Genomic DNA, 13,255 nt, shown 5'->3' with positions numbered 1-13,255 from the left:
TATTGTGACATTCCCTTTATGTTAGAGGAAACTAATCCCATTTTCTCTTTATTTTTTGATTTAAGATTTTTTTTAAATTTTTTGTCAGATAAAAGTAATGGTATGTTTGCCATATATATAGAGGTGATTGCATCATCTTCTTTACATGCATGTCAAGTACATTTTTTTAGTCTTTTTACTTTTTAGAAGACTTTTATTTTTTTTTTCTCCCTTCAACCAGGCCAGCTGAAGGGCAAGACCACCGAAGCCCTTGCCTTAGGCCCCCATCCCCAAGCCCCCCGCTACCTCCACCTCGAAATGCCGGAAGGCCTCCCTCCGCCCCCAGGCCCCCTGCTCAGCCTGCGAGAAGAGCTGAAGGGCAAGGCCACCGAAGCCCTTGCCTTAGGCCCCCATCCCCAAGCCCCCCGCTACCTCCACCTCGAAATGTCGGAAGGCCTCCCTCCGCCCCCAGGCCCCCTGCTCAGCCTGCGAGAAGACGAATGGCAGGATGCCTCCATTCTGGAAAGCCCCTGCCCCCAGCCCCCAGGCGGCCCCGCTCGGCCTGCAAGAAAATGAACGGCACTAGGGCAAAAAAGAACGGTTGAGCGTGCGGTCGGCCGGTCACCGGTGAAAAGGAAGATGGAAGGACCAAAGCCCTTGCTTTAGGCCCCCACCCCCAAGCCCCCCGCTACCTCCACCCTGGAATGCCGAAAGGCCTCCCTCTGCCTCCAGGCCCCCTGCTCAGCCTGCGAGAAGACGAATGGCAGGATGCCTCCATCCTGAAAAGCCCCCACCCCCAGCCCCCAGGCGGCCCCACTTGGCCTGCAAGAAAATGAACGGCACTAGGACAAAAAAGAACGGCTGAGTGTGCGGTCGGCCGGTCACCAATGAAAAGGAAGATGGAAGGACCGAAGGTCTCTGTGCGAGTAGCGCAACGGCAGATAGTCCCCTTTTTTTTCATTTTTCGAAAGGCTTCTGTCCTCAGGCCCCCCGCTCGGCCCATGAGAAAATGAACAACGCATCGGTGCTGGCAAGGAAGAACGGTTGAGGTCTGAAGCCCTGAGTGGCTGAGCAGTCATCGATCGGTCGATCACCGATGGCAAGGAAGACGGAAGGTCTCCACTCCACATAAGCGACCTGATGGTCTGTCGGTCCCTTTTTTTTTTTGTTTCCCAAGCACACACATGTGGCAGACCACAGACGATGATTGTGTGTGGGAGAAAATAAAGGGAATCGAGCGGCAGATGACCTGTTTAGCATTAATGTTTGCCGATTAACGATCCAATCCACCAACGAAGTTTAGTGTTTCAATACTAACGATTATTTTTTTATAAAAATAGATCTTTTTCTTGTGCTTTGACAGAAACACCGTTAATGATCAATATTTTATACAGTATACATGGCTCCATAGAAATATAGAATCTTATTCAATTTCTGAATTTTTTTTTATTATCTGCTTTTGTACTCTTTCAGGAAGGTTTGTAAATTCTCAAAACTGGATAGAGTTAGGTATTGTTTGATATTTTATAGTTTGGATCACTCTATGTTTGTAAGTTCAGCATGATTATACATTTTTCTTTAGATTAATACAGTTCTCCTTTTCTATTAATTTTTTTTTTAATTTATAGTATTCATTTCTTAATTCTTCTTTCATTATTCTATTTACTCTTCTTCTTGATAATAACTTTAACTCATATTTTCTACAGTTTGCACTCTCGTACAATAGCACTCAACAATCGGATACTATAAATTAATTGATTATTCATCTCATTTGCAATCAACATTCAACAATCGAATATTATTATTCTAATTTTTATAGATTTTTTATTTAATTTAAAATTTATATTATATTATTATATTATCTCTATTTTATATAATACTTAATTCATTGAATTAAAAATTTTGATTGTTGATCTTGTATTAGTCATTTAAAAAATATAAGATAATTGTAATAGCTAATTTTTTTTGATAATTCATAATAAGAATTTAAATATGTCAATTTGAAAATATAAAATTGGTTATTCAAAGCTTCAAAAAAAAAAGAATTAAAAGTTTAATACAATCTTAAAAAAAAGCTCTTGATAATTTTTTTACAAGCAATAAAAATAATAAATCAAAAAATATTGATGAATGTTCCTTAAATAAATAAGTTAATAATCTTTTAGAATTAGATGATAATGAAATATTAGAACAAGAAGAAGTCAATGAAGAGATTTAAAATGATCCTTAAAGTTATGGTGAAGAGAATCAATCTGTTAATTTAAATGATTGCATTCCTAAAAATATTTATGATCCAAGTCAATAGACAAATATTGATACAAATTTAAGAGATTTATTAGTAAAAAAGGATCCAATTAAAATTGATGATATAGATTTTCTTAAAGATGAATTCTCAAGATATGTTTCTACTACATACTATATTCAAAAATTAGCAAATGAAAAGAAGCATGAAAGAAGATGACTAGTTTATTTAAAAAACTTGGATAGAGTATTTTATTTTTATTATAAATTATTTAATTCTACTTTTAGTATAAGTAAACTAGCTAATATTGATACTAAAGATCGGAGAAACCTTAATGCTAAACTTAAGAGTCATAAGATGAGTAATGAGCATATTATTAATATGAGTTCATGAATTGATTTAGAAATAAAATTATTAAAAAATAAAATAATTGATAAAAATATTTAAGAATAAATAAATAGAGATAAAAAGTATTGAAAAAAAAATAAAAATTCTTGCTGTAGTAAAAACTCTTGATAAAAATAATTTAGCTTTTCATGAAAAAACTAAAAAGATCTATCAAGAAAATAATAAAAAAATTTTAAGTCTAATTGAAATGATTGCAGAATTCGATCCGATGATGTAAGAATATATTTGACATATTAAAAATAATAAAATTTATACTCATTACCTTAGACATAATGTACAAAATGAATTAATAAATTTGTTAGCAAGTGAAATTAAAAATAAAATTATTAAAAAAATTATAGAAGTAAAATATTTTTCAATAATACTTGATTGCACTCCAGATGCAAGTCATCAGGAGCAAATATTTTTTATATTGCGATGTGTAGATATTTCATAAAGTTCAATCAAAATTATGAAATATATTTTTTTAAATTCTTAAAAGTAGATGATACAATTGAAAAAGTTCTTTTTGATGTCATTATGGATGAAATAAAATATATTAAACTTGATATTAATAATTTAAGAGGACAGAGATATGATAACGGATCTAATATGAAAGACAAATAGCAAGGAGTATAAAAAAAACTTTTAGATATAAATCCTAAATCTTTTTATACATCATATGATTATCATAATCCAAATTTAGTATTTTGTAACATGGCTAATTCTTGTACTAAAATTATATGATTTTTTAGAGTGGTACAACATATATATTCACTATTTTTTTCTTAAATAATAAAAAATTTTAGAAGATAATATTTTCGATCTAACTTTTAAATCATTGTCACAAACATGTTGGAAAAATCGTATTAACAGTATTAAAGCAATAAGATTTCAAGCTCTACAAATAAGAGATGTTTTATTGGAATTAGCAGAAGTTAGTGAAAATCTTAAAATTAAAAGTAAAGTTAATTATTTAGCAACATATGAGCTTAAAAATTTTGAGCTTTTATTGGACATGATCATTTAGTATGATATATTATTTACTATTAACTCAGTTAGTAAAAAATTACAATCAAAAGATATGTATAATAATGTTGTTATAAAATAACTAAAAATTTTTTTTTTTAATATAGAGAAGATAGATTTGTATCTGTTATGATTTTTTCTACAAAAATTATATCTGAAATAAAAATAAAATCTAAATTTTATGATAAGCATATCATTCATAAAAAAAAAATAATTCGATCAGAATATTGATAATGAACAACAAAATCTCTTGAAGAATTATTTAGAATTGATTATTTCTTATATATAGTAGATCAAGTAATTTTTTCACTCCAAAATAGATTTGAATAGTTTAAGATATATAAAAATATTTTTGATTTTTTATTTATCGATAAAAAATTAAAATCAGTAGATAATGATAATTTGAAAGAATATTATCTTAATTTTAAATATTTCTTAAAATATAATAACTACTCTGATATTGATGGTTTAGATTTATTTTCAGAGCTAAAAATTTTAAAAAAATTATACAAGTAGAAGATAACAGTCCAATGGACATACTCAATCATATAAGATGACTCAACTTTTTTTTAAATATATATATTATTTTTAAAATAATGTTAATAATTTCAGTAAGTAATGCTTCAGTAGAAATTTTTTTTTCAAAACTAAATTAATAAAATTTTATTTAAGATCAATAATATCTCAAGAAAGATTAAATGAATTGGCTATATTATTGATTGAAAAAGAAATATTAGAAGAACTTGATTATAAAAATTTAATAAAAAATTTTGTATCTCAAAAAGCTAGAAAAATAAAATTTTAATAAAAAATTATATAAATTTTAATAAAAAAATTATATTTTAGTATTTAGCTTTAGGCCTCCAAATGTGTTGAGCTGTCCCTGCCTTCAACTAATAGTAAATAAGTTGTTTAGCTCATCACATGTGTCATGTGAAGCAATTCGCGCAACATGGGACTACTATCAAAGATGAGGCCTCTTCTTTTTCTTTTTTAAATTTTTTTGAATATAAATGTTAGATCAATTAAATTATCTTAAGTTTCATATGGCACCATCCAACTAAATAAATAATGTAATAGACTAAACAACTCTCGTACACACCTTCCAAAGGACTCTAACTCAGATGACTCTAATTTTTAAAATACAGAAAAAAATGAAAGCAATGTAGACCATGAGCATATGTACTTGCTTTATGCTTGGGTTCCTATCAAGGTGATTTTTTTTTAAATTTTTTTGGATAGAAATCAAGTTGGTTTGTTCTACTTTCATCTTTCAAAAAACAAGGTTCACTAGATACTCTTTCATGATTTGTTGATGAAATTAGCATATAACTCGTGCTCTATAGGGTACCTTATTTTTTCTCTCAATTATTGAAATACATTATAATAGTATAACAAACTATAATAAATAAAGAGTCATAATAATCAATTTTTTTATTATACATTAAAGAATAAACTTTAATGCTAGTTGAGCAAAAACTTCCATCATTAATACTGTCATCCGTCATTTATACAAGCCATGCATGATGTATAGATATAGTTTTTTCTCTCTTTTTATGATTATTTTTGGAATGCAATATACTAATATAACAAATCATAGTAAATAAAAAGCTTCAGTAGCCAAATTTTTGTGACACATCGAACAATAAATTTTGGCGATGGCTAAACAAAAACTCTCATCATTAAAATACATATCAATACAATGAAAGGAGAACTATACATAAATTAAGCTATATTAAACAACGAACCTCAGTGATGATCGAGCATAAACTCTTGCCATTAATATCATATAACTAATATTAATATACACATAGTGAATAGCGAATGTATCTTTTTGTTGGAATCTTTTCATTAGAATACATCTCTTCATTTACAAAAGTCTCTTGAAAAGTCTGTTTATGATGCATCAACTTGGGATATCTCGTGAGAAAAAAAATAATTTTTTTAAGATATCTTGTGAGAAACAATCAAGAGATGTGTCCATAGAATTCTATAGAATTTTAAGAGAGGAGAGAAAAATAAAGATAAAATATTAAAACTTATCTTATAGAAGATCAAGTTATTAGGGAGTCTAAGATAATATTTTATATTTAAATAGGTTTATAGTTATGGAATTCTAAAATTTTGAGTTAAATATTTTATTAATAAACCAACAATCCTCACATAATTCAAAATTTTGAAAATCACATAACACATATAAAATGCATCTAAGTTAAAAATATCGTATTATAGATACATTACAGATTTGAACCTTTATTTAGTGTTGACATAATTTGTAGAGTTCGTAGTGAATCAAGTATTGAACTACGCTCTTTAACATAAATTTCATATGCCACACATATAGTACTGGCTATTGTCGGAGCTATTTGGATTAATATTTTTTGATCTTGTGCTAGTATATTAGTTTTATGAGAGCTCTAGAGATAGTCCAATTCTATAGATTGTAGCCAAACAATCACACTCATATAGATGAATCCTTCAAATGTATTTGCAACGGATGAACATCCAACATAATTAGCTACGGACTCATTAAGGATAATTATCCTTCTTCTTATCATTACAATAAAAGCATTTTTATCAGAATGGAACTATGGAGTAACTAATTTCTTTTTTTTTTCTTTATTTTAGTACTTCTTCTATCATCCTAAAACAACTTGTTAGTACCCATTGAACCTTCTTCTTGGGATCTTCAATCAGTAAGGTTGAGTTGCGCGATTGTTGGATGATTAATTCATGAGCTTTAGTCCTATTTGCCCTATTAATTCTATAACTTGTCTTCTTGTAAGTCTTTTGGTTAGTAGATCTACTATATTCTTAGCAGTTCTTACGCACTCCATATTTTTGAAGGTATTTTAATATCTTTATTCTCAACTGTATGTACCTTTTACGTTCATTGAAGTATTTTTGTTTAGATTTATTTATAGCTGCTTGATTATCACAATGCATAGACACAGCAAGAATTAACTTATCCATAAGCAAAATATCTATTAATATATTTTTAAGCCATTTTGTATGTAATCCAATACCATCAAGCACCATCATCTCAACTTCCATAGAAGATCTTGATATACAAGTTTGCTTGACTAATTTTCAAGTTATAGTGCCTCCACCAAGTGTAAATACATATCCAGTAGTAGACTTTGAGTCCTCTAATCAGCAATCCAATTAGTATCCTTGTGTCTTTCTAATACAGCGAGATAATCAGTAGAATAAATACCATAAAACATAACGCTTTTTAAATATATATGTATTCTATCAAGTGCTTTCCAATATTGTGCATTAAGAGAACAAGTATATCTACTAAGTCTTGCTACAACATGAGCAATATCAATCTAGTGCAGTTCATAACATGCATTGATGCACCAATAACCCGTGGGTACTTTAGTAATGCCATAGGTTTATCCCCATTTTTACTCAACTTTACACTATGGTCATAAGGTGTACTCAAAAGATTTACAATCAAATATGTCTAATTTTTTTAATATTTTCTCTATATAATTTGATTGTGTAATAGTAATCCTTTGTTATGATCTTATCAATTTAATTACTAAAATTATTTCTTTTTTTGGTAAGTTCATAAAATTTCATCTACTGATCCTAAATCCTTCATATTAAAAATGTTAAATAAGAAATATTTAGCATTATGAATAATTTTTATATTGATATCAAAAATTAAAATATGATCAACATAAAGACACATAATAACACATGAATCACAATTTATCTTAGTATATATATATTTATCAACCTCACTTATAGAAAAGTCATAAGATAGAACCACTGAATCAAACTTCTCATGCCACTATTTTGGTACTTGTTTTAGCCCATACAAAGATTTAAGTAGTTACAAACTTTATGTTCTTATCCATATACTATAAAGTCTTTAGATTATTCCAAATAATTTTTTTTTTTAAAATCACCATTAAGGAATGTTGTTTTAATGTCTATTTAGTGAACTTTTAGTTTAAATAAAGAAGCTAAAGCAATTAAAGTCCTAATAGATGTAATTTTAATAACAGAAAAATATGTATCAAAATAGTAAAAACTTTCTTTTTGAATAAAATCTTTAGTAACTAATCTTACTTTAAATTTATCTATAAATCCATCTATTCTTAATTTCTTTCTAAAGATCCATTTTATAGCCCATAGGTTTGCATCCTTGAGGTAAATTAACAAGAATCCAAATTCTATTAGTCATTAAAGATTCTCTTTTATTAATAGCTTCTTTTCAAAATATAGAGTCTACTAAATTAATAGTATCACCATAACACTTAGAATCATCTTCTACCAAATAAATATAAAAATTATTTTCATAATTCTTTTCAATCTTTTATCTTTTTCTTCTTTTAGATTCATCTAAATATGAAGAATTAGTACTTCCAGTTATATCTTCTATATTAGAATTGCTATTAGAAAGTAACTTAGAATGATTAAAAAAATTATTAACTTTATTTTTAAGAAGCATAATATTTTCAAAGAAAACAGCATCTCTAGACTCTATTACAGCATTTACATCAATTTTACTAATTTTTAATTTTATGATCATAATTCTAAAACTAGTACAATTTTAAAAATATTCTATAAATTCATCAATATCTACAGTTTTAGGATCCAACTTGTTCTTCTTATTTTTAGGTATTTTAACTTTAGCTAAATATCCACACATTTTAAGATAATTTAGATTAGATTTTTTACCTTCCAACATTTCATAAGATATTAGGTTAGAACTTTTATGGAGAATTCTATCAAGAATACAATAAGTAGATAAAAGAGCTTTCTCCCACAAATTAAAAGATACACCAGAACTAGCAATCATAGAGTTAACCACATCAATTAAAGTTCTATTTTTTTTTTTGAGCTACTCCATTAGATTGGGGTGAATAAAGAAGAGTAATTTCATGAATAATATCATTTATTTCACAATAATTATTAAGCTTATTTGAGGTATATTCTTCTCCTCTATCTGACCTAAGAATTTTAATTTTTTTGTTAAGTTGATTTTCAACTTTACTCTTATAAATCATAAATTTATTTAAAGCTTTATCTTTTGTTATAATAAGAAATGCATAACAGTATTTAAAGAAATCATCTATAAAAGTAAGAAAGTATCTTTTCTCATTTCTAGTTAGAATGTTTAAGTTATATACATCACTATATATTAATTCTAAAAATTTAATTTTTTTATATATTATCTTAAATAATTTTTTTAATTGCTTAGATTGTATACATATATCATATTTTTTATTTTTATTTATAACATACTTAGGAATTAAATTTAAATCTATTAGGAGTTTTGCCAGATGTTAGTGTCAAATTTATTCTTCTTTCACCTCTCATATATAGCATTAGCATTCTCCATATTTATAATATTTTTATTGGAGACCTGATAAGTGAAAAATAAAAATTTATCAGCATAAATATATATATTAGCATCGGTATCAATCCACCAACTAGTAGATTGATATACTAAATTTATCATAAAGTTTATAGAAACAAACTTTTTATACACTCCAAATAAATTGGATCCAATGGTCACCATGTTTGCTTCTAGGCTATTTGGATTCTTCTGACTCTTTAGGGGCTTATCCTTCTATAGCGGTGATTTCTTATAAAGTACTCAAATTTATCATAAATATAATATATTTTATTTATATTTTTATTTTTGTTAATTTTTGATTGAGACTTCAAATTATTATTATATTTTTTTCTCTAAATTTCTTATTTTTATTTCTCTCCATCAAATTTATTTTTTTAAAAAAATGATTATACAATTTATCCTTTTCTCTATATTTTTTTTTATTTGAAGGAAAATTATTAGATCTTTCATAGTTGATAAATCTATTTTATATTTTAATGATAAAGCAAAAAAAAATTTACTCAGGAGGTAATTTGTCAGTAATTACAGCTACAAGAAATTTATCATCAAGATTGATTTCCTTCTATGTCATGTCACAAACCAAAGCTTGCAATTCATGAGTTTGTTATGCTACAAAATTTTTTATCTATCATTTTATTGCCTAAAAACTTTTCTACAATATATTTTTCTAGACTTTCATCTTCTTTATCATATTGTTATTTGAATGCGTCCTATAACTCATGTATAGTGGAAGTGGTGCAATAAATATCAAAATGTATGTTGGAAAGAGCAAATAGAATTTTATTATGATAAATAATTTTTTTTTCTATATCAGATCATGCAGTGGTAAAGGTGGTAGCGTCTTTACTTAGATTAAGATTTTTAATAACAAAATATAATCCTAAAAGGGTCAGCCAATAGCACATCTATTGTGGTCAGTAGCTAAAATTTTATCTATAGAATTTCTCTAGTTTTGCAGATGTGTAATCATCTGAAGATGCCATAAGCACAATAGTAAATAGGATAAAGTTTTACTCTAAAATTATTGAAAAATCTTCATTTTTCTAATATTATAATTTTATCTTTGATATTTAATCAATAGTTTTCTGCACACAATGAATAAAATAAATTAAGATTTGATGTTATCCGGTTCCAAACATGCTTTGGAGGCTACTTCCTTTAGAGCAGAATTTATCTTGCCCAAGTATAAATAGTTGATGGTTGTCTATTGTTGAAAATTATGTCCTAAAATCAATTATCTAACTGTAGATGATTATGCTTCTTGTAAATAAAATTATATATAAATTATATTAATAAAAATTATTTGATAGTTCATCATAATTTGTATTTTTCTTATAGAACTCTTTTGATTATGATGAAGTTCTTAAAACTATTTTCAATCGATAAAAGAAAAATTATCGAATAGTTCTTAAATCTTATTTGCAACAAAATGATGTATTATTAATATGATGATAACGTTTATCAAGTATAGATCATTGTGTGACATATAAGTTGGTTGTCCTCATAATCAAGAAGTGTTGAGACATTGGTATGACAAATAGATGAAATATAGGAGTACATTTGCATGAAACTTGATCTAACTATAGAGCACTCTGCTGTCAAGACTAGCTCGCGAAGGATATGGATATAAATATCCCTTCAACTTGAGATCACCATGACAACTTGCAAGCAACTCATTGTACTTTAATACTGGACTACCTGTATTTCTAATACAGTGATGAAAATTTTTTAGGCATAGTCAAATACTTGTGAAGTCTTTGTATGAGTCAAGATGAGATTGATCGCTCATGGTTCTAAGAGATAATGCCACACTATATTTCAATTTAGTAAAATCTTGATCAGGATAATCCATATGATCAGTCACAGGATTTATAAGGTTGAAACACAATATAAATGAACTGATTAAGAGTTGATAGTTTAAATTCTAAGGTCATCCTAAGTATTAAGGATCAAAGGGATGAATTATAAAGTAATCATATGCCAAGATTTTTGAATGTTGCTTTATAATATTTTGATCTATCCAAATATCGGATAGCATTGCTAGATGATTATTTTGATTAGTACAGAAATTAGTTTCTATATTACTAATTTAGTGTTCGAACCTATGGGGTCACACACAATTGAGATTACTACCTGATTAAATGGCTGATTAACAATTATGAATCGTTGAAGGATAAAATCATCAATGTGATTGATGATTAATCTTATATAAAAATTATAATAAAATAATTTACTAATAGTTAGTAAATTATAGGAGGATTAATTAGTAATTAGATTACTGATTAGCTTAATTTGATTGAGCAATGAGATTCGGATCAAATCTAATTGAATTGGATTCAATTAGATTTGACCTTATTAAGTTATAAGATAACCTAATCGCTAAGGGAGATTTATTCCTAATTTGATCAGCGCATGGGCTTAATTAATTTTTGATTGGATTAAAATTTAATTAAGAAGGTTAGGTGCCTAATTGGATTAAGTTTACTTATTTATTTCGACCTAACCAAATTAGATTTGGATAAGAACCAAATTAGACCAAACAAGAGTCCAATAGGATTGGACTTCCTACCCTTGCACCAACTCCCTTCTCCATGACATTTTCTTTCATGCTAAATCAAATTTCTCCATGCAAATTTGAATGTTTCTCGCTCTTCCTCAATGCCCAAGTGATTGGGATAAGCTTTGTTTAAATTTGGATTTAAATTCAACTTGAATTTTGAATTCAAGTTTGAATGGTTTTGAATTTGATTCAAACTAACATAATCCTTATCCCATCCTAACTCCCTTTTATTGCCAACCTTAAGAAGGCTTTTGTTTGTGTGTGAAAACCACCTTTTCCACCAAACAAAAGAGAGGGAATTTCTAGATTGTGCATGAGGTAGAGTGGGGCGTCCTCATCTTGGCGTGTGACTAGATCTAGGGTTCTAGATCTAAGGCGAAGGTTCATTCCTTGGCATGGGTTTTGGGGAAGAGAGAAAAAGAGAGTAGAGAGTGTCTCCTCTTCATCTTCTTCCTCCACCTCATCTCTTCCAAAGTTTCTCTTCTCCTCCTGAAAGAATTCGAGTGATTTGAAGAAGGAGCTCGATCAGCCATCAGGAGAAAATTTTGTAAGGGAGCTAGCACTCGGAAGAGTTCATCGGATCTCTGATCGAATCAAAAACCTCATGTGGATATCTGTGAAGGTTGGACATCTATGCAGCTAGAAGCAACTGACAAAATCACAGTCATCAGCTTCTGTGAATATCGATCCGTGCTTAGGTATTGAGATCTGATCTCAATTTTTTGTAGATATGATCTACATCATAGATACGATCTGTGTTTTGATTTCAAATTATGGATGTTATGTAGTGTCATAAGATCCTTGCTTAGATATTTTTAGATCAGATCTATTGCATGCCAAGTTAATATGATTAATCTAGAGTCTTTCACTGCTTTTGATTTCAAAAAATTTTAAAATACATACATAAAAACTATCCTGCAAACTTACAGTCTACTTCTAAGATATAACAAACTATTTCGTACTCTCCTTGAAGTGCACTTTAATGAAAGAGAATCAAGGTCAAATCTGAACTAGCTAAATCTATATGTGCTGACAATTATCAAACTTGATTGAAACTATTTCTCCCAATCCTCTTTTATATGGATACATTCCTTCTCTCAGGTGCTTAATGGGTGTATCTAAGTTTACTCAATTAATATTCTCAATTCTTTTCTATAGTCTGATGGATGGAAGTATGTTTGCTTTCTTGTTTACAGATGTAAAATGGTGAGGACGATTGGATGCTATATCCCTTCGTATAATCCATCTGTTCATTAAGAGTCATATCCTTTGGAATCACTATTAAATTGGATGCATCTTTTCGTTAGAATGTATTTTTTTATTTACAGAAGTCTATCAAAAAATTTGTTTATATTAGAATGTATATCTTCATTTATGGAAGTCTCTTGAAGAGTCCTTTTATGATGCATTAGCTCAAAATGTCATGTGAGGAGAGAAAGTGACTATTCTAATACATCCTCTGGGAAATAATTAAGAGATATATGTAGAATTCTGTAAAATTTTAGGAGAAGAGAAAGAAATAAAAATAAAATACTAAATATATATTATCTTTTTGAAAAATCAAGTTATTAGGGAGTCTAAGATAAGATTTTATGTTTAAATAGATTTATATTTATAGAATTCTAAAATTTTAAAATTTTTAATAAAATATTTTATTAATAAATTAATAATTTATATTTTC

The sequence above is a fragment of the Elaeis guineensis genome, chromosome 6 (assembly GCF_000442705.2).
Source record: "Elaeis guineensis isolate ETL-2024a chromosome 6, EG11, whole genome shotgun sequence".
NCBI classification, from domain to species: Eukaryota; Viridiplantae; Streptophyta; class Magnoliopsida; order Arecales; family Arecaceae; genus Elaeis; species Elaeis guineensis.
Note: the sequence above shows the minus strand (reverse complement) of the source record.